The 20,773-nt window shown below is 42.2% G+C and overlaps 1 protein-coding gene across 18 annotated transcripts in view; it reads right to left on the bottom strand.

Annotated features, from left to right (window-relative positions):
* The window catches only part of AGAP1 (ArfGAP with GTPase domain, ankyrin repeat and PH domain 1), a 397,188-nt gene that overhangs the window by 10,053 nt on the left and 366,362 nt on the right, over positions 1 to 20,773 (bottom strand). The window lies entirely within an intron of this gene.

Here is a 20,773-nt window from a genome sequence, read left to right as displayed (position 1 = left end):
TATATGGATAGTTCCTCTGTTTGTTTTTCCAAAATGCAAACCACCAAAACAATACTTTGAAGCACCATTTCCTCCTGATATGTCAAAGAACTATCAAAAACTTTCTGGATGCTATTAGGTTACAGGAGAACAAGGACTACAAACAAGTCCCTCGACTCTCCATTAAAAAAATTACCATACAATTATATGATCTAAGAGATCTAGCCCTAGACAAAGTTCCATTTAGAGGTACCTCAGGTAATCTGTTCGGCCTGTGAAAACCATATACATCACCTAAGCTGGGCAACTTGTTACTGGTGACAGATTTTCTCCTCCGGAGTACAAAAGGCAAAGCTCTGTTTACGCCTTTCAGCCATGTTTACACTACTCCCAGTAATCTAGTGTCAGGTTAGCCCTAATCTGTTTTTAAATGCTTATGTAAACAGATCCTTCCAACAGCAAATCTGGATTAGTTTTGCATCATTTCCTGGTACATGTGGAGCGACCTTGCTTTGACCTCCCTGGATGCTTTCGGGCACAGCTTCCCAAAGCATCCGCTTCTCTACCCCAGCACAATTTACCTTACAAACAGGTCCAGGGCTTTTTTTTTTTTTTTTTTCAGAGAAAAAGTACAAACAGAAAATTAACACAAAGAGTGCTTCGTTTAAATCAAACCTTTGAATGACTCCTGCAAGCTAAAAGACACACCAAAAAAAAAAAACCAACCCATTTGGGGAGCTGCAAATTAACCTTTGATGGCAGGATCTGATAAACAGAGTATCAGTTCAGGTATTCCAGATGGAGAGGAGGAAGAAAAGGACTTCTGTTACTATTGCATCTTTAATTCATGTTTTTTGTATTTGTATTTTTTTAAGGTAAAAAACCAAACTAGAACCAGTGCCATGAGGAGGATAAAGTAACATGCAATATTTTACAATAAAATAGGCATTCTTGCAACACTGCAACAGTTCTACTTCCAGTATCCACCTAGAGTATCTTCCAGGATGTTTAACAAACATCTCATATGTTTTTTAAACATGTATAGAGATATTGAGAGTATAACCAATATATCCACTACATGTTTAAAACGTGCCAGACTGAAAAATGAAGTGATTCAACCTGTGCTGTTCTGTAACAGTGGCACACATCAGGGCTTAGGGAATTTATTTCTCACACGCCCATACGTCCTAAAGGCAAAATATACCTCAGGCACATAACTCATAAAATTTTTTTAGCCTAGTCAAGTCTGCAAATGAATCCCCCCTCTCCCCCATACCATCTTTTGAGTCATAGTAGAGCAGGATAGACACCAACGACCCAATCCTGCTTACGTTTATCCTACTGTCTCAAAAGGCTGGGAGAAGAACAGAAAACCCCTTTAAAAATAAATCTAATGGGAAGGGGTACACGCTGCCACCTGCATTAGTGATGGAGAGGGTGCAAATGGTCCTTCCTTAAGGCACTCTCCTGCACTTATGATCAAGTAACCAGTTCGTTAAGGCCCAATTCTACCTTTGGAGTCACTTTAAGGGTTGTGGTGGTAGCACAGCAAACACTACAAACAAAAATAAAGGTGTTTTAAAAGCCTCAGACATTTGGGGGCAGCACGTCACTGACATCGGCTATCGAATGAGATTTAGATCTTCAACTGTACAAACTGAGCACAAGAAAGATATGTCATTTGGATTTTCTGGTAGAAAACAAAACTTTATCACAGAGGTAGGAGGAAAAGCACGCTTGCCCACATCTCATGGACAGCCAAAATGTAGAGGGACTGTTTTTGAATGTGTATCTAGAAAACTGATGTCCACAGATACCCTCCCTACATCTCTGGCACAAACCATTTCATTTTGAACGGGAAGTCCTGGGGACTTTCCTGGAAGACAGCTTCAGCTCCGCCGCTTGCATTCATCTCAGAAATCCTGACAACAAGACATAAATACTATAATTGTTGCTCTGATGCCCCAATTTCACTTCTGGGATCCACAGATTGTCTTGGTAGAAGTTTCATTTCCCCCAAGGAAGGCCAGTCCAAGAGCAGAGTTGTCAGCAGTAGATCACTTAACCTCATTGCAGTTCCCTGGAGGACCACTGTTCACATCCCCTGTTAGCTAATGAGCTAAAAAATGAATTATTGGAGCGGTCAGCAATAAGCAGGAAGAGGAGGCACAGTGTTTCATTTCAGCCAGCGCTGACATACCTTTAAATAAATCAACTGAATAAGAGTATGAGGAAATGTGAGGAAGAGCAACTAATCAGGAGAAAGACACTGAACCAATCCCTAAAAATAAAGGAAACGTACATTGGCTAGTAAATATTTCCCTCGTTTTCCTCCCTTAGCTGTAATCCTAGTAACTTCCACTCTAAATGACTCCCTCAACACCAGAGACTTTCAGCTGTAAACAAGACTCTTTTACTGAACTTTTAAAATCCAGCAGAGTCCTTTTCTCAGGACCAGATTAAAGCCAGTGTGCTGGAGAGGCAACATCATCATGCGCTCAGATGGTCCTGATGACACCCAGCACTGGAGAAGGTGTGAGCTGCCTCTTCCTCCTATGTACTAAAATGACGACTTTTCTTCAGTGATCATGCTAGCTGCTATTTTTTCAATGCATACGCACAAAGGAATTAATAGATTATAAACTTAGAGAAAGAAAAAATACAGTTATAGATCAGACTTTCTTTGAGCCTTTTCTCTCTGAAGCTATGCATTCAAACCCAGACTGCTGATACAAACTTCAAACCTCACCTGTTATGCAAGGGTCAAATACAACAGAGTAAGACTGCAAAATACTCTGCGGTACCAAGAGAGGAATGAACCACTAAGTCTTGGCCAAAAAATACCACCAAGCTCTTTGCTGTTGCAGGAGTCTCCATCACTAGTGAATTCTAAGTGGTGTGAATAATGAAATCTCTGCCACGGCAGCAATACTGTACATAGGTAAAGGGTTATTAGGAACAGATGAAAATTTCAGTTCTCAGTTTATTTTGATCTAATTAGGTGCTTGCTTCTCAAGGTAATGTCCAATTATTTAAATTACTCTGCCAGCCACATCACATCATTATTATCTGGAAACATAAATACAGGGCATTGTAAGGGGGGAGGGCTAACTGGGTAGCATAAGAGAATATAAAAAGCAGATTTTCTTAGAGCACAACTTCGCTCCAGGAGCTACACTGCATTCCTCACTTGTGGGTTTGCACCAGAGATGCTCATTTAGGAGCCCACGTCCCACACAGCTCAGCCCCGTTAGAGCACCGTGTGGCTCTCCCACCTTGGTTAAATGCGTACGGTTTTACACTGACAAATCCGAGCAGGAGCCTTGTACCGCTGGTATCGAGTCTCCATCCTACTCCTACTCGCTCCCGTTCACCTCTGGCTTCAACTTCATTTGTCCCTCTCATATACTTGGCTGAGAGGCATGAAAGGCAAACAAGAAAAGGATCTGCAGGGTGGAAATAAAAGCCATGTTCATATGGAGACTTAGAATAGATTGTGTAAACAGCACGTGGATGGAGAGCCTGAGAACTTGCCATCAAAATTCAACAGCTCCAGCGCAAGAGCAGCCTTGGTCTTACCAAAGCAATAACAAGGACGACAAAGATGTTGTGTCCCTTGCTCGTTATCTAAAATTACTCACCGTTTGTTAAAAGGCTTGATGAAATTTTGAAAGGTTGCATTAAAAACATAACAGACAGCAGGTATTTACCACAGCAGAGCGTTGATTTCCCCCTATCAGAAATACCAAGCAGTACTGGTGCAGGCACTTTGAAGTGAAGTTTTGTCCTCCACACCTTTGCCAACATGAAAAAGCTCTTGAAATTTTTTATCTTTTCTTCTCTCTTGCTAAACAAAATAATTCTGCAACTGAGGAGGCCTCTAACGGTCTCTCGAGCATCGTCGTGCAGGTGCCATGCCCATGTATTGCCATTTCTGGTTGCTCACTGAAGTACAACCATTTAACACAGTAGTAACCTGGCCAGCTCAGCAAGACCACTGCCAAATTTTCTCTCCTGTTGGCCAGCTGACAAGGTTAATGTGTCTCTTCCAAGAAAATGAAGTAAATCTAACCCCCATACCTCCCAAACTCCTGGAGAGTCCCAGAATGTGTCATTAGCTTCATGGTCCAGTATGCAAGCAGCATGCATCACCTAATGACCAGCACTGGGCAGCCAGTTGTGCTGGGGCTTGCCATTTAAACAAACTCCTTTGCAATGACCCCGCAAGCATCTGATAAACCGCATTGCTTTGGATAGGGTCAGCAATGCAACGTTGGGATGGGTAAAAGAGAAACATCAGGCAGGGTGCGGGGGGGAGACGGGATTGAAATGTTGGGAAAGGTTCATGATGTTTTTAATTGCAACTAGCAAAGGGGGGAGAAGAAGAGAAAGCGAGAAGAAAGGGCTAGCAGCAAGGAATTTCCAAAGTGTCTTCCTGCCCCAAGCAAAGCAGGAACTGGGAGGAGAGGCATGGAAGAGGAGCTGGGAACAATATGCTGAGAAAACACAGGGGCTTCCTCTCTCTGCAGGAGAAGACCCCACTCTATTGCAAAGTAAGTGCTTAGCAGTTGACTGCTTCCTAGCATGCATGCTTTCTCTCCCTGGCTGCGTTGCTAAGGGGGAAGGCGCACAAGCCCACCAGGGATATATAGGTCCCCGGCAAACAAGAGGGCTCCAGACAGCAAACAAAGACCGATGGGTATTTATTCCTTAATTACGAAAAGCTTTTAAGAAACAGGCCACTGTAAATCCCGCCTGCCGAGGAAAAGGACCAAGATTTATGTGTGCTGGGGCAAAGAGGAAATAAATATCTCTCTGGCTCCTGATCAATATTATGAGTGTTTTGCCAACCTACAGGGTGTTTTATGAGCTGTAAGGACAGAAAGGGATCATTAATAATTAAATAAAGTCAACCTATTAAGCTTATTACTTCTTACAAGTTAAACATCCCTGACGGATGAAGACCAGCCCTATAGGAAAGCCGCCGATAAGCCAACCCATGTCTTGTCTTGGACTGTGGACCAGGGCTTTCCAGGCGAGCAGCGTAGTAACCCAGCTTGGAAATGATTTAATTACTGTCTTTGCCGGGGAAGTTATCTGGCTGAGGACTGCATTCAACCCAAATTTTTGTCCACCAGTGAGGAGAGACAGAAAGACAAAATTCAGTGCCGTAAAAATATGCCAAATTCAAGTTACTTCTCCTACCATCAGACCTATTCAAGCAATCAAACTGAAACACCAGCCCCAAAAGACACAAATAAAGGCGGCTTCCCATCAGAAACATGCCCAAAGCCCCTCGCACTTTCAGGGAGCTGTTTTCTGAAGCCCACAGCCAGGACCTTCTCCACCATTAGCTCTACTACTATGTTTTCCAGTTTTCCTTTTATAGCTGTGTGTTTAAGAGAAAAAAAAAGCCCTACTGTGCATGATGGACAGAGATCACTCACACGTGCAAACCTTAATGTGCTTCTTAAATTAATCATGTCTTGCGTAACACTTACCAGTGTAATCGTAATTCAGATTCAGCAGAGCTTCTCCACTTACTTTGCCCTCTCTTCTGACAGCATCCCCCTATGCAGGGCTCCAAAATAGCTGCTCTTTCTGCACTTCTAGGTTAACCTTCCAGTGATGCCATGGAGTAACCAGCAGCTCTCCCTTAGGTGTTAAGACACCTGCAGGATTTATTACTGCACAACATTAATTACCAGCCTGGCTGAGACATCAAGGTTTACTGACTTCAGGCTTTTTAGATAAATATCCTGCAATTGTGGGCTCTGATATATCACATAAAATTGCAGCAAACTTATGTTTTCATTGCACGACACCCAATCTAATAATTTTTAAAGTATACTCGATAAAATATATCACACCTGAGGTTTACTCTGTATAAAGTTAAGCAAAAGCTATGTGACATACAGCGGTAGGGAATACTGCAGATACTAAGAAAAGGCTTATTAAGTTAGGAATAAAGATTGTGTGACAACTGTAAGCCCTGCAAGCTGGTTAAGTCTTTTCTCAACACAAATCCAAGCTTTTTTTGTTCCGTGCAACTATGTGAAATGAAAACAGTCCCTAGAGATTTAACAAAAAGCTAGAAGAATGCCACAAGTTGTACTTTTCCACTAACCCCAAAAGCCCCAGAATTTTTTTAAACAGCATTGCCAGCAACATTTAGGAGGAAAAAAACCCTAACTATGGTGAACTCTAAGGATTTTAAACACTTAGCTTGGTGAAAACAATTAAAAGAGCACTGTAAACAGTAGAGGAAGATGGGTCTCTGCTAAGATGTGCAAGGAGGGACCTTAGGAGAATTTGAAATACAACAGCCATAAATGATCGCTCCCTTCCACCCACCTTCTGCTGACCAACAGAAAAACTACTGAGTTCATGATCCGATTCCTTTTACCTAGATATTGATGTAACATGCATATAAACATCCATGTAAAATTTAAACCAAAACATATCACTGTGCTGGCTACCAAAAAAAAGGCTAGTAAGTGAGTTATCGCTGTGTGGTTCTAGATACATACATAGACTGCCTCCATTTCTTGGGTGGTCAACCTCAACACTTGGGCATACTACAAATATTACCTAAAAAAAGCCAAAAGCTGCTCTACAACAGTCGCATGGAAATGCTAAAACCAAGGAGTATATTTGCCTCTTGCTTGTTTGCAGTAATATATATATATATATATATGCAGAGAATAGTAATTGCAAACATGTATCTAATGCATTTCATTATTCATGTGTAACCATACTTAACCTGATGTCTTAAGTGTATAAATCAAATTGCATTGTGCAGTACCTAAACACAGACTGGAAATTTCAATTTACAATTTGATATACAGTCACTCAGGTTAGAAGATTCCATTAATTTGCAATTTAACACTAATTTTCTCCTATACGAAGGCTATACTTAATGCAATAGTATTTTAAATATAGCTCAAGAAATCATTACATTTTTTTTTACTTTTTTTTTGTAGGAAAAAATATGAAAATTCCATTTGAAATCAATTTTCACACGAAACGTGGCACTAGTTTTGAACAGATAATGGAACTAAAAATGAACTATTAGGAAATGTTTTGTGGAAATTAAGGTAGTCTGTTATCTTGGTTACTCATGTCTAAAAATCTGGCTATTTTCACCCCAAATCGGCTTCTGCTTCCATATTCATATTAGAGGAAGCTCTTGTACAGTATTCAAAGGGACGGGGGGAGGGAGAAGTGACATACAAATATTTCAATGCATAAATCTCAATAATCTGTGCCAGGTGAGAGACGGAGCGAGGTAGCCAAGTGAGGTTCTCACAGACCCTGAGTAATGTGGCATGTAACAGGGATGTACATCAGCGATGTGCTTTCCAGCGGCTCCTCCCGTGATGCGACTATCACAGCGCATTAAGGATACCATAACAGTCGCTGATGTGATCTGCTTTGGAACGTATCACATCATAAACAGATGAGAGAAGAGAAATGGAGCTTTTCCCCTGCTCATAATGCTGTAAGGTGGAGAAGTAGCGTAACTATGAGTGCACCAATGCCTTATAAATAATGGGGGGGGGAACCCTCAGAGGTCTACCCAAAGGGCTGACAAACTTGCAGCGTAGACATTAAAGAGATCTCAAACGAGAGCTTGGTTAGCATGCAAAGGTGGCTTCAGCGATCCAAAATGGAAAAAATATGTTGTGGGCTGCAGAATGGGAACGCAACCTTTACCCGAAGATCAGGAACCGGAAGAGGACAGTCTAATTACAACGCTTCACAAAGACCTTCAAAAATTTTCTTGACAACTTTGACCCTTTGTTACCAATAACTCCTATAGTTTTGTTTACAATGAAAAGCAAAAGCTCTTTCAGGGGGCTTTAATATTATCTTAATTCCAGCAGAAGCAATAAGATGCTGCTCTTTCTTTGGAGTATTTGGGAAAAAAACCCCCAACATTACACTGAATTTATATAAGACATAAAAGAGAAAATACAAGTAATAAACATTGTATTTGAGCTTAGACTGTGAAGAAAAACACATTTGGAGCAGCAAGCAAATAAAAACAAATGCTTGCTCTGCACAAGTCAGTAACAGAAGACAGGCACGTTTGCAGCTGAAGGTCTAGAGGGCTAGTAAGTAGCCTGATCATCCCCATGGGCAGCATTTCTGTGATCCACTTTCTTCAGACACTACAGGGACCTCTCTGCTGCTCAACTCTCCCCTCTGCTCTCCTCACCTTCCAACATCTCCTCATCGGCAATTCCAATCTATCCCATACCCTCCTCTTCCTCTCCGACACATCTTCCCTTCTCCAGCAACACACCTTTGGCTGTTGCACTACGCCACCTCTAATGGTTAGCTCTTCAGCTGCTTTGGCTGCCTCTTACATCTCACCGATGCTAAGGACTCTGCAGAAATTGTTAATGTCATCAGACTCTTCCATTAGTTGCATTTTTTTAAAATGACTATTTTTATTTAGTAAAAATGACACCTCTCTTGGCAAGTTAAATCTCCTGAGGTATTCTCTCTGTTCAGCAAGCCATGGGACTTCCCTCTACCTCAGTTTTAGTCAGCTGCAGGTGTTCGGTGCCTTTCTAAAACCACAAGCGATAGCTAGTTTAAAAAAGGCTGTTGGTAGATCAGCTCACATTTCTGAAAAAGCAAAGGAGATGAAGAATTAACTTGAGTAACTGAGACTAAAAAAAGAAAAAGACTTGAGAAATCCTCAGACATCCACAGAAATCCATAAGGTTTCCTCTGTACCTAAGAAACGAAACCTCAATGCTGGTTTTTTTGTTTGCATATTTTCAACAACGGGACGCGCAACATTGGGGTTGCCCAAATGTGCCCCAAAAGGCGAGATTAGAAATGGACTTGGCTTTCAAAAGACACTCGAGTGCTCAGGTACTGCTGAGGCATTTCTAATTGCGCACCTCTGCCTATTAATCACTTGCAAACCTTTAGGCTTTTATGATTTACAAGCCATACGGTTGGTGCTTAACAGTGGGAAACCCACATAAAACCTGACAGCAAAGAAAATCCGCACCGGAGATGCCTGCCAAAAGTGACAGCAAGTTCCACTTCGAGAGCACCTCCGGAGAGGGGTGTGCAGGGATTTAAAAGCTGCGTGCCAGAATTAAAGCCAGAATTAAAGAAATAAAGCCTCTTGCCCAAGCACTCTCGGTGTATAAGTGCCCTCTCTCTTTCAGCTACTCCCCTGCAAATCCCTCTTCAGGACACATTTGGAAATTATTTAAAAAAGATAAAATATCCCTAATCTGTTACCAATTAGAAGAAACATGTGAATATTATTTTCTAATTTGTGACTCAATCTTAAAAGCAAAGTCACTGAAATAATTACATTGGCTCCTGAATATTTCTATTGTGCTCCTGAAAAAAAATAAATAGTGGGTATGTCCTCTTCTGCCCGATATGCCCCAGGGCTGAATGTATCAATAAGTACATCAAAGCCCTGAACACGAACTGCCAAAATATTGTAATTTCTGGTTTGTGGCAGCTGCAGCCCAAGGGCTGCCAAACTGATTAGTTACCTCGTAATGGTCTTTGTGCAACTTGGGTTTGCTGCAAGGAGGTGGGAAGGAAGAACAAGCCAAGGAGGATAGAAGTTGAATAGTAAACACATGGTGCTCAAGTTGTCCACTACAGAAGTGACCAACTTCCAGCTAGCCATTGATGCACAAGCTCTAAGCCAGGATTTATAAGAGTGGCAATGTAGGCTTCTTTTTAAAACCCAGACGCAGTGCGACTTGAGTGACTAACTCCTGAAAATTGGTAATTTCCTGGTGGTTAGCAGGAGAAGGTCCGCCAATGGGAAAGCAGAAGCTGCTAATAAATTTATAGTGCGTTATATGCCAATTAGACCCCTTCAGCCCTTCAAGAGGCAGCGCCACCAATCAGGTTATCATTCCACAAATGTACTCTTTAGAGCTGATCTCATCACAAATCAATCCTGCATTTAAAGTGCAATTCTCATTAGTATTACCCGGGAATGCACTTGTGAAACAATGCAAGCGGGTATTTTTCTTCTCCTAAGTGCCCTTCCCCAATGCCTTGTGCACAGCTATTTACTTCTCATACACAGTCACGTCTGAACTTCAAATGGTAAATAATCATTTTGAATACCACATTAATTCTGCATCGAACCAGATTTATTACACACGTCATACTTGGGAGTTTCACTGTCATTCACAAGCCAGCCGTGAACCTCTTGGTTAAATTACATCCTTGTATCTGACCATGCACCATGCAATATTCTATCAATACTGTGACTCAGAGCAGATCCCTCAGCTTCCCACCCCATGACATCCACAAGTGCTAAGAAACCCGATGCTGCTCACTTGGGCATTCAGAAAAAGGAAAAATACAGAAGCAGAGAGAAATAGTCTGTATGGTTTAGCATCTTCAGCATACATACAGATCTACTTTAAACCTCTGGTCACAGTTTAAACCACATCTTGGTGCTTATAGTCTATGCAAGCAACATTGTGTTTTGGATGCTTTGCAAAGCAAGTTTGCCTTCATTTTCTGCTGAACAAGGCTAGAAACAGACTTTAGTTTCAGCTTTGTAACCTATGGCAGTACAAAGATGCCTCCTGGCCAGGAACACAAGGCAACCCCAGTCACTGGTAATGCATTTTCCTTTTCTTTTCCTTCTCATGCTAGGTTCAGACCTCAGAGAAGCACACCCAGAAACCTGACCCAACCCTAGGTGGCCTCCGCATATTTCAATTCAAAATTACCTCAAATCCGTTCTGACTGAGCTAAAAGCTTTGTGATTTGCTCTCGTCAGCTGCCACAGCATGAGCACGAATAGCAGACAAACGTCGTATGATTGTACTTGTTTTGGCTCTGAGCGCTACGAGATGTTCTTCTGGGGGCTCAGGAAAAGGGTCACAAGATCTTCTGAGCTTGTGACAAGAAGAACAAACCACTACAGTCTTTCACGGCACTTTGTCCTCCTCCTCCTCCTCCCCTGGGATGCCCAAGAGCATCAGGACATGATAGCCAGTGCTGAAAGCTCACCTCGCTGCATCTCCTTGACAGACGTAACATCCACGTTATGCGGACGTAAGGAACAGGAACTCTCCAACGCAAGAATTACGAAAGTAACCGTCATTTCCCTGCTCCCTCTCATATGCAGCCAGGTAAGCGCATCGTTAGTCACCGTAGGACCAAATTTTACTTGCCAAACTGCCCCTGCCCCCACTTATTTTAAATTTTGTGGAGGCTCTTCACAAAAGAAACCCCTTAGGAAAAGCAGTGCACGATGCCTCAGCCTTGGGCTGTCACCTGCATCTTATTTCTACTTAACCTCTTAAATAACATTGGAATTCACTTTGTCCCCTGATGGGCGCCGTAATGAGAACCACCTGTCAATCACGGCTCCATTAGCCTGGACAGACTTTCACTTCCTGAAACAATTTATTGGATTCCCAGAAGCGAATGGACCTTCTTCCTTTTGAGCCGGGTTTTTTGGGGGGAGCTATTCAGCGGGAGCGGGTCTCCCTTCTGTTCCTGCTGAGCAGCCATTGTTTCCCCCGTTTGCTCATGAAAACGGTTTCCTGGGTTGGCCCACCTCTTCTTGTCCCGGGCAGGCCGAGTGTTTGCCAAAAACTTCTTTCGACTGCTCAGTTCACCGGCGCTATACAAAACCCACCAGCTGTTTCCAGCCACTGGGGCAGGGGAAAAAGCCAATCGTACTGTTAACCCCTTCCCAACAAAAACCCTCTGCAGAAGGAGGTCTGCTTGGGTTGGGTGGTTGGTTGCATGAGGAGAGCTAGAGGGGCACGAGCCCGTCGTCCTTACCGCAGATGTGCAGGACTCTGAGGTAGCTCCTTCTTACTTAGGAAAGAAATATCTGCTCTCATTTAGCGTGAAAACTAAATATAATTTTGTTTTCCTCTTCCTTTCTCTTGGTTATGCTCAAATTGCAGCTCAAAGAAAAATCTTACTAATAGAGGCTAAAACCACTTTCACTGAAACATTATCTTTAAAGGAGTATTTTCATTTCCCTGAATGTGTGCAGTCCTTATGAGGTTCATTTGCAATGTGCCTATCTGTTTTGATGAGATAATAAAATGTATTTTATTTAAAAATATTTCCATTTTCCCTCGAAGGAATTTAAATGGTCAGTTAATCTTTCTGCTTCGGAACAACCCACTGAGTAAATAAAAGAGGGCTCAAGATTATATAAACCAATATTTTTTTCATTCTAACACTGGTCTCAAAGACTAAAATACAACTGTACCTGAGCATTGGCTGTATGCCCTTTTAGTATAAATCAGTTTAACTTTTAGCCTGGGAAAGAAAAAAAATGGAAACAAGATGATAGTTATCTCTAGCCTTCTGTGATTCTCAAGTCAACAGTAAATGGGGGGGACTCGTTAGTGCCATAGTGATCCAATCAGGATGAAATTATGCAGTCATGTAAGAAATAATATCTATTAGGCTAATTTAATCAACGAATACTTTACAGATGAATTAGAATGCAGAATCCAATTATTTCAAACATTTGGACTGTCAGCCGCTGTGTTTTTGAAGCAGCGGAAGGGGAGAAAAGGAAGGTTTAAGGATCCTTTTAAGACGAGGGTGTCTGGGCTGTATTTATACCAGGAGAGCTTATAACAGCAGAAAACTGACAACTACAATCAGCACCTTCCGCAGCTCAGAGGGCTCGCGCCCAGGCACCCCTAATCTAACCCCTCTCGTGGCTCCTGGAACACCTTCCTCTGGGATATTGGTATGGACAGCTTGATTTGCCGTTTTCTGTGGCTGATAATTACTGTCTCAAGTCTTTATAATTTCCCCTTGCCAGTCATCCTTTTAAAAGAAGGCTTACACACTAATTACAATAAGTCTTTTTTTATTTTGAAGATAAGATGTGCCCCTGGATTGGTGCAAAATACCCTGGTGCTGCAGAACTCCATCGATTGCATGTAGTATTTATTCCCCTTGAAAACGAAGACCTTGCTTTACAACGCCAAGTGAAGGGAAATGGTGTACATGTAATTACCTCTAGAAGGGGAAATTAGTTTAAAATGCAACTTGACTCAAATAGGAGAGGACAGAAGAACTGAGGGCTGCGAGTACACACAAATCATATCCTTGATCCAGTGCGACTCAACATTTACTTTGCCGATGCTTTGTCAAATCACAAGAGGATCATAATACACATCAGAAGACCATGATTCCTCCACCAAGGAGACTTTTGGATTGGGTCCTTACTGCAGAATAAAGGCACAAGAAATCCCACATCCATGGCCTCTCCGTGGAGAATTTTCTCCTGAATCCACTGGAATCGGTATTTTATAGAGAAAAACAGCAGCCACCCTCAGGCTAGGAAGTGACAGTGAGAAGTCTCCTCATCACCTTTCATAGTTTAAGGTGGACTCAAGTCCCCCAGTACTTCTCAAGAACTAGTGAAACATCTTACACACATGTCTACACTGGCCAGTCTCATCACATGGGGCCTGCCCATTGCATTCACTATCAGAGCAGTTATTCCAAGAACTGAAGATGGTAAATGAATATGTTTTGCTCAAGTCTACAGCATAAAAATAATTTTTTTCCCTTCTCTCATCACTAATAGACAAGCTACACCTGAAAGCTATTACAAGCTTGTACAGAAGAAAACAAGGCTACAAGAAAGTGATGAAGTCTTTAACTATCTCCTGGACTACCTTCCACAAAGGGCTGAATGAGTTTCATACTGCAGCTTAAGCTAAAAAACCTCATGCCATTCTGTTGGCTTATGCATTTCTTCTGAATATTTGAGCGGTATCACGAAGAACACAGGAAACCTTGTGCCTGTTGCAGAATGGAGATGCCCCATTGCTCTGGAAGGTCTGCGCTGCGATTCCCAACATACCTGTGATCCAAACATTTTTCTGCCCTGTCATCTGGAGCGGTTAATGGACTCTCTCATTGACTGGCTCTTGCTTATTTAAACATTTAATGCTCTTCTGATGCCCAAATTATGCCTGTTTCATGTGATGGATTAGCACAGAATACAGCAGTGACAATTTTCTGCAATCTGTGGAATATCAGATTTTGATTACTTCAGGGCAAAAAAGTAAAGTTATAAGTAAACTGTTTTGATTGATAAGGAGCAGAGGAATACTTAATGCAGTGGTTCATTGATGAATGCCTGGCAGGACTGTGATGAGTCTCCACAGAAGACATGCAATAGCTCTGGGAAGATTTAAGATATTTATTGCTCAAATAAAACAAAACCAAGTGAGACGAGTAGGTGAAGTAGCACAGGGTGATTGCAATCTGCTGATCAAGACCAAGTGCAATTCTAATTTTTGCAGAGCAAAAACAAACTAATTTTCCAGCTTGCCTATAGAACACTGATAGTTATTTTAGGAATTTCAGATGCTGCTTTTCTTCAATGAGGAACTGAGGACCATTCCAGATTCAGGTCTTCATAGCGGATTATCTTCCAGTTAACGCTGGCAGTTGTTCTACTTTTGGGCTGTAAATTATTTAGCAGTACCTTTTTAAGATAAAGATGTAAGATCTCCATGGGCCCTGCTCCTTCCAGTGGCAGTATTTCCAGCTATGAGACTATCGACTTCAAGCTGAGAAAGGTTTTCCAAAAGGAGTGTTCCTAGCATGGTGATCCAGCTGCTACCTGCTGAAGTTTGTACGCACTGATGTCTAGTAGAAGTACTAACTTCTGCTCCAAAGCAAGGTGTAGAGCTTCTCTGAAGAGACAGGCTGCTTTCTTATCAATTACATATCTCTCCCATTCAGGGCTTCGATGGTGGTAACATGTCAACAATCTTCCTTGTCTTCCTGTGATGGTAAAAGCAGATGTGACCCCTCCACTCTGAAACAGTTGCTGAACTGTGTCTTTGTGAAAATCCCTAGAGCTCTCCGCGACTGCAAGCAAGGAAAGGACTTTGTATTGAAAGCATCTTCCCAAAACAGTTCAGACTAAGGGAATCTTCTGAGAGATACAAGGAAGAAAAAAAACCACCAGTGAAGAGTATGATGCATTTGAAGGGAGGGTTGCATCAGAAGCACCTTCTCCTCCTTCAGAAAAGAGAGCTTGCCTCAGTCCACAGTGCTGTTTTGCCATTAAAAAAGGCACAGTTATAGTTACGCGGTAAAGAGAACCAATTTTTTTATTTTCAGTTTACTATTACTGGGTGGGCTTGATGGATGTTTTGGACAGAAGAGTCTGAAGGGAGGCTTTGTGACCCAAGATGATTAAAACAGTTGTCTTGAGCAGAGTTTGTCTATTCTGAAAAGAAGTGGGGGAGACTCCAACCAACTAATCCATCAGCAATCTACCGCTGGCAGACAGATGCACTGATTAGACATGACAGCTTTGCAACAGGTTCAAAATCAAAGTGCAGTAAAACTAGCTAGCTGTCGTATGTTGTTGAAAAAGCTGCCCAACATCTGGGCAATTGCTACAACTATCCTGGCAATTTTCAGCTTTTTTAGCTTACCTATTCCAAGAACCAGTACGTGGTGTGATGGGAACACCAAGGGCTTTGCTGGCACTCCAAGGAGGATAAAGAAGATCGTGGTAGTAAAATGAAGGATGCTTACAACTGTATTTGCAGGCTGAGGACATGGTGGCTTTGGAGGACGCTTTGATATTGCGGATGCAGAGTAGAACCCACTGGCAGCGTCTGTTATTGCTGACTATCAAACCAGACCATGCGAGAGCGAAGACTAAGGATCTGTCGTCTTCCCTGCAAAATGCTTGGCTGTTAGGCTGGGCCATCACATGTCCCATATCACTTGCCCTCTGCTGTTAATGTTCAGGATGAGATTCTTAAGCTGTAAGTAATCAACCCATTTTGTCTACTGTAAAAGGTTCTTCCATCCTCAAAAAAAAAAAATTACTGATTATTCTGAGATCCAAACAATGTGACAGACCTAGCTGGTTATTTTGTATGGCTTTTATAGTGAAAAAAAAAGTTCCTATTATTGATGTGATCTAGCAATTAAAATGCATATTTTCATTTCTTGTCTGCGTTAGGAAATTTTGCATTTTCCTTCTGACAGAAGCCAGGCAGCTCCCACAAACAGTCAGAAGGAGGTCTATCAAGTTTCTGAGCATTTTTTTTTTAGCTCCTGGATCAGACCAGAAAGGATGGACCACTGAGAACTGCCAGGTCAGACCCTAAAGCACATCTCGCTAGGGAACTGATCCTAGTCCTGCCTCACCAAACCATGCCCTGTTTGCTGACTGCCAGCAGTCCCAGCAATCCCTCTGTTTGCTTGCAGTCCATCTTTTGGGAATCGCTTCCCCTTCTGAGGAATACAATAACCCGGCAGCTACCTCGAATCCTGCCTGGATGCTTCGAAAAAAGCTATTGCTCCCTTAGAGATCAAGTGGGCAGCAGCCCCTTAACAGGAACTGGTCTATGAGCTACCACCACATGTCTAATTAATGACCCTGCCGGTCGCAGCTGGAAGAGCTGAGCTGGGGGTGATTAATTAAATTAGCTGGCAGAGGAAATTACAGTGGAAAAGCCAAAGTTTGATTGCTCCATAATTAACCGCAGTGCAAATAATATCTGCATCTATAACTTCCAGCAATGAGATCAGAAGCCAATTGAATTTGGCACTGATTGAAGCTGTAAATATCCTGTGGTGAAAAATGATAGGTTTGTTCTGAAGGGAAAACTTAAAGAAATGGACATCCAGCGGATGCAAGAGGGGAGCGGGGGACACAGGAGGAAAGAGCACTGGAATTAGATCTTGATTTCAGCTGATTTCTGTACTCTTCTGGAGTGATGGAGGCCTCAACATGAAATAGGAAGAAATATTTTAAAAATCTGCTATAGCTGCTGAATGCTGTGAGATTCCTTACCAGAGATTCAGCAAATCTAGAAAGTAAAGGCCACCTAGATCATTCAGTCCCTTGCCTTGCTCCCCATCATGTGTTTACTAGCAGTGGGATTCATTGCCTTCCCTGGGAGATGACTGCACAGCTTAAGGTAACCAGTCCAAACACTTCCTCTCAATTTCATCCCCTACTCCTAGGAGCACTTTTTTGAACTACAAGAACCCGTTTTTCCAAGGAGCTATCACCTCCAAATGGCTGCGAACCACTCCATCCCTCCACATTTATTATAATTTCAGTGACCCCCTTAAGCATCTCCTCCTGAAGATACTCACCGAAGACTTGAAATCTGTCTTCTAGCTCTTCTTCAAAATTCCCTTTCTATTTTGGCAAGTTATGGTCATGACATACACCCACCTTGATCCCTGTATCAAGCTGAATTACTGTGAGTCTTATCTCACTTTCACTGCTGATGTAGTTCTGGCTTAAAGGAAGCTCAGATTTTTAACTGAGGCCCAAGATGCACACTCCCCCCAACCCCCCAAATGAGCCAAGTTTTATTTACATGCTTTGCAAACTACTACCTAATGCAGTTTTAGATAAAAACTGCATATTCCAGAAAATATTACTTTTTTTTTTTTTTAAAGCACTGAAACTAGTTTTTCTGAATGTTGAACTAATAGTGAAAGGGCACTATATACATATATAACATAATATTTCGTATTTTATATATTGTTTTGCTCTGATAAATATATGTTTGGTAAATATACACACCTCAGATGAAACTGTACTTATCAAGATTCCATTAACAACCCAGAATCAAATACTCTGAGGCCAACAAGAAATGGACATTAGCAAAAGGCCCCCAAATTATACTGCAAACCCTGAGGAAACCTGGAAGTCGGCAATTCAAATGAGAGTTGATTGCTGGGTTTGGGCCAGGTGGCATAATTCAACCTACTGCTTTCTGGGGAAAACTCAGGCTCTGCCTACACTGGCAAATAAAGAGGTGCAATAGGAACAGATGTGTAGGTTGGAGCAGCTGGTGCCAAGGACCCTATATATTAACAATCCAGGGACATTACCTTTAACTGATCGAGTCTCATCCTTTGAATCAAACATTCCTAACTCTACAAGAGGTTCGAAGCACCATGGGTTGGCCCCTTACATTCAAGGTACAGTCTGGAGCACATTGGGTGCACGTGGAGCTTCCAGTTGGGTTTCTCCGAAGGGAATCCAGTTTGTGTGGACCAAGACCATCCCATGAAACAAACTAGTGCCTTCTCCTGCTCCAGACCAAAACAGTTGTGTAGATATTGGCACTTACTTTGCAATCCAACCCTCCTCACCAAGTCTGCTGCCTTGCCCTGAGTGGTGCACATGGGCCGACGCAACAGCATATTACAATTCCTCTATTTGCATGAAAACAAAAGCACGATATTGATTGTAAGCACAGAAGTCCTGCTCTGCTGTGTTAGTTTTTTTTTTGACTGATCTGAGAAAGCCCAAACTGATCATAAAAAGTCTGAGAAGACCTCTCAAAGTACATTAATAAACAGCACAGTCATTGATTGCTGTCAAAGAAAACAGGCACATTTAAATTTACAAGCTACCCTGCCCACATGCACACTCATAAGCTGTCCATTAAATACTGCTTGACAAATTATTCTCATGATTAACTGGAGACTCAACCAGTTTCCCTGCAGAGAGGCCAGGCACTGCATCCCATTCCCCTCCTTGGAAACACATAGTCCTGTTCTTGCTCGGTGAGCTGCAGCTCTGGTGTATTACCAAAAGGTGTGTAATGCAAGAAGCTCTGTCTGTTAGCCCAAGTCATTTGTCTCTAATCTGAGGAATAATAAAACCAACTTCTTTTTTTTTTTTATTACTTTATTACTCTTGGGCTGTCAATACTATTTTTTGTTTTATCCTAAAAGCTTTCCCTATACTGGGTTAATTCCTCTATGTCCCACTATGGCAGTGAGATGGTCCACCACATCATGATTGTTAAAAAAACAACCCAAACCTCTCTCCTCCAGGATGTCACGTGCACTTGCCTCTTAATACTGTATCACATTTGAGGTTGGTCATTTTTCAAAGAGTATTTTCCTTGCACTACTGAAACATCCTTTCTGAAGCTTACAGTAAAATCTACACCATGACATCTCATGTTCTCCTCTCTCTCTTATTCTACATTTTAACAGACACATTGGTATCCAATGAGCTGTCTGGCTCCACAAAAATGCAAACGGAACAACAAACACCAGCTAAAACATCAGATTTGGACATACATTAATTTCACAAGTCCCAAAACTTTATCAGAAGAATCACTTTTTGGACACTCTCTTCTCTCATTTAATTTCGAGCATTCCCGATGCACATTCTACACATCCCTAAGTCTCATCTGCTCCTCCACACCTCCCCTCTGAACACCCCAAGACCCCTTGTAAACCACACTACATCCTTAAAAAAAATTCAAAATGTTGGTGACTTCTTTGTAACAGAACTGCCATCAGTCATACAAAATGGATATTTTGCAAATGACCTTCAGCTGAGTTTATCTAGCCTCCAAACATGTTTCATGAAGGCACCAGCAAACCTGTGTGCCAGCTACACTCTGCCATACCAGCCTCGGGGCTGATCTGCCACAGGCAAGGGGCTTCACAAAGACTGGGTTTTGAAAGGACATGAATTAGAAAGAGATTCCACAACATAATTAAAAAATGTTCCCCTTCCCCAATTTTAAATTCTCTGTTGGCTTTAATTAACTTGCCCTAGAGCAATAAGCCAAGCAATGAGGTTGGCGAACTCTTAAAAGTATAAAGCAAGTTGTCTCTGCACAGCTCCTACCCCACTCCCATTTCAAGGATGTTCTTTTTTTTCTCCTTTTTTTTTTTTAACATTGTTGTTTAACATGTAAACTCAGCAGTATTTTACAGCCAGGCTCCATGAAGAAAAACTTGTCTCCTGCCTGCAAAATGCTAGTGCCAGTGGATTTCTATTTAAATAAGAAAGCAAACAAGAAAAGATCCAACCAAATTATAATCCAACATAACACTTACATTACACCATAGGAGGGAATGGCTGTTATTTCCAGAAGTGACCTGATAAGATGAATGACTTCACTGTGCATCTGAAAGGGGCCCGATCCTCAGCTAGAACATGGGCAACTCTTCTGACCACCACAGCCCATTAGCACGTTGCAGATCATGGTCTATGTCTCTCCACAGTCGGGAAACCTGTCCTCTTTTACAGATTGCAGGGGAGACTGCCAGCCAGACTGATCTAAGGCAGCAGTGCTCACCCCTTCTAGGCTCACAAATGCCTGATGATTTGAACAGCAAGAAAAGGCTGTGTGCAATGAACCCATGCTGCACATGGTCACCCCATGCACAGGCAGAGGGCTGGACGTTTCCCAGATACCGCAGGTCATGTGCATGTATGTGCATCACTTGCAGTGTGCATGGTGCATGCAGCATGAGCCCACCAGTAAATCCTTGTCTTCTCCCAAGGGATGCCAGACAAAGCAAGCACTGACCTACACCAATACTCTCCCACTGGTGACGGTGTCCACAGCAGCCAGCTGAAACCACAGCTGGCTGCACCTATACCAACTAAAACTGCAGTTGTGACTACTTCTCAAAATTGCAACTGCAATAATATTTTAAATCCATTAAAGCTTCTATTTCTCCTTGACTGGAGGTCCGAACAACTAACTTTCATTTCTGTAGCTGCTTCCCCCCCCCGCCCCTCTTTTTTGCCTTAATGCAACAGGCCAATCCAAGCAGTCTCAGGTATCTACTTATGACTGATCTGAGCTGCAGGAGTTGCACAAGTGGCCAAAACAGATCTGGTCTGGAAAGACTCAGGAGCACACGCATGTAATCAGCAAAGGATTAGAGCTGCAAGTTTTTGCTTCTTGAGAAAGGAACAAAGTCAACTTCTGGATATTATCTCAAGCTGGAGGCTGAAGATATC

The sequence above is a fragment of the Aquila chrysaetos genome, chromosome 6 (assembly GCF_900496995.4).
Source record: "Aquila chrysaetos chrysaetos chromosome 6, bAquChr1.4, whole genome shotgun sequence".
Lineage (NCBI taxonomy): Eukaryota > Metazoa > Chordata > Aves > Accipitriformes > Accipitridae > Aquila > Aquila chrysaetos.
The sequence above is the reverse complement of the archived record's forward strand: the minus strand, read 5'-3'. Positions and strand labels throughout refer to the sequence as shown.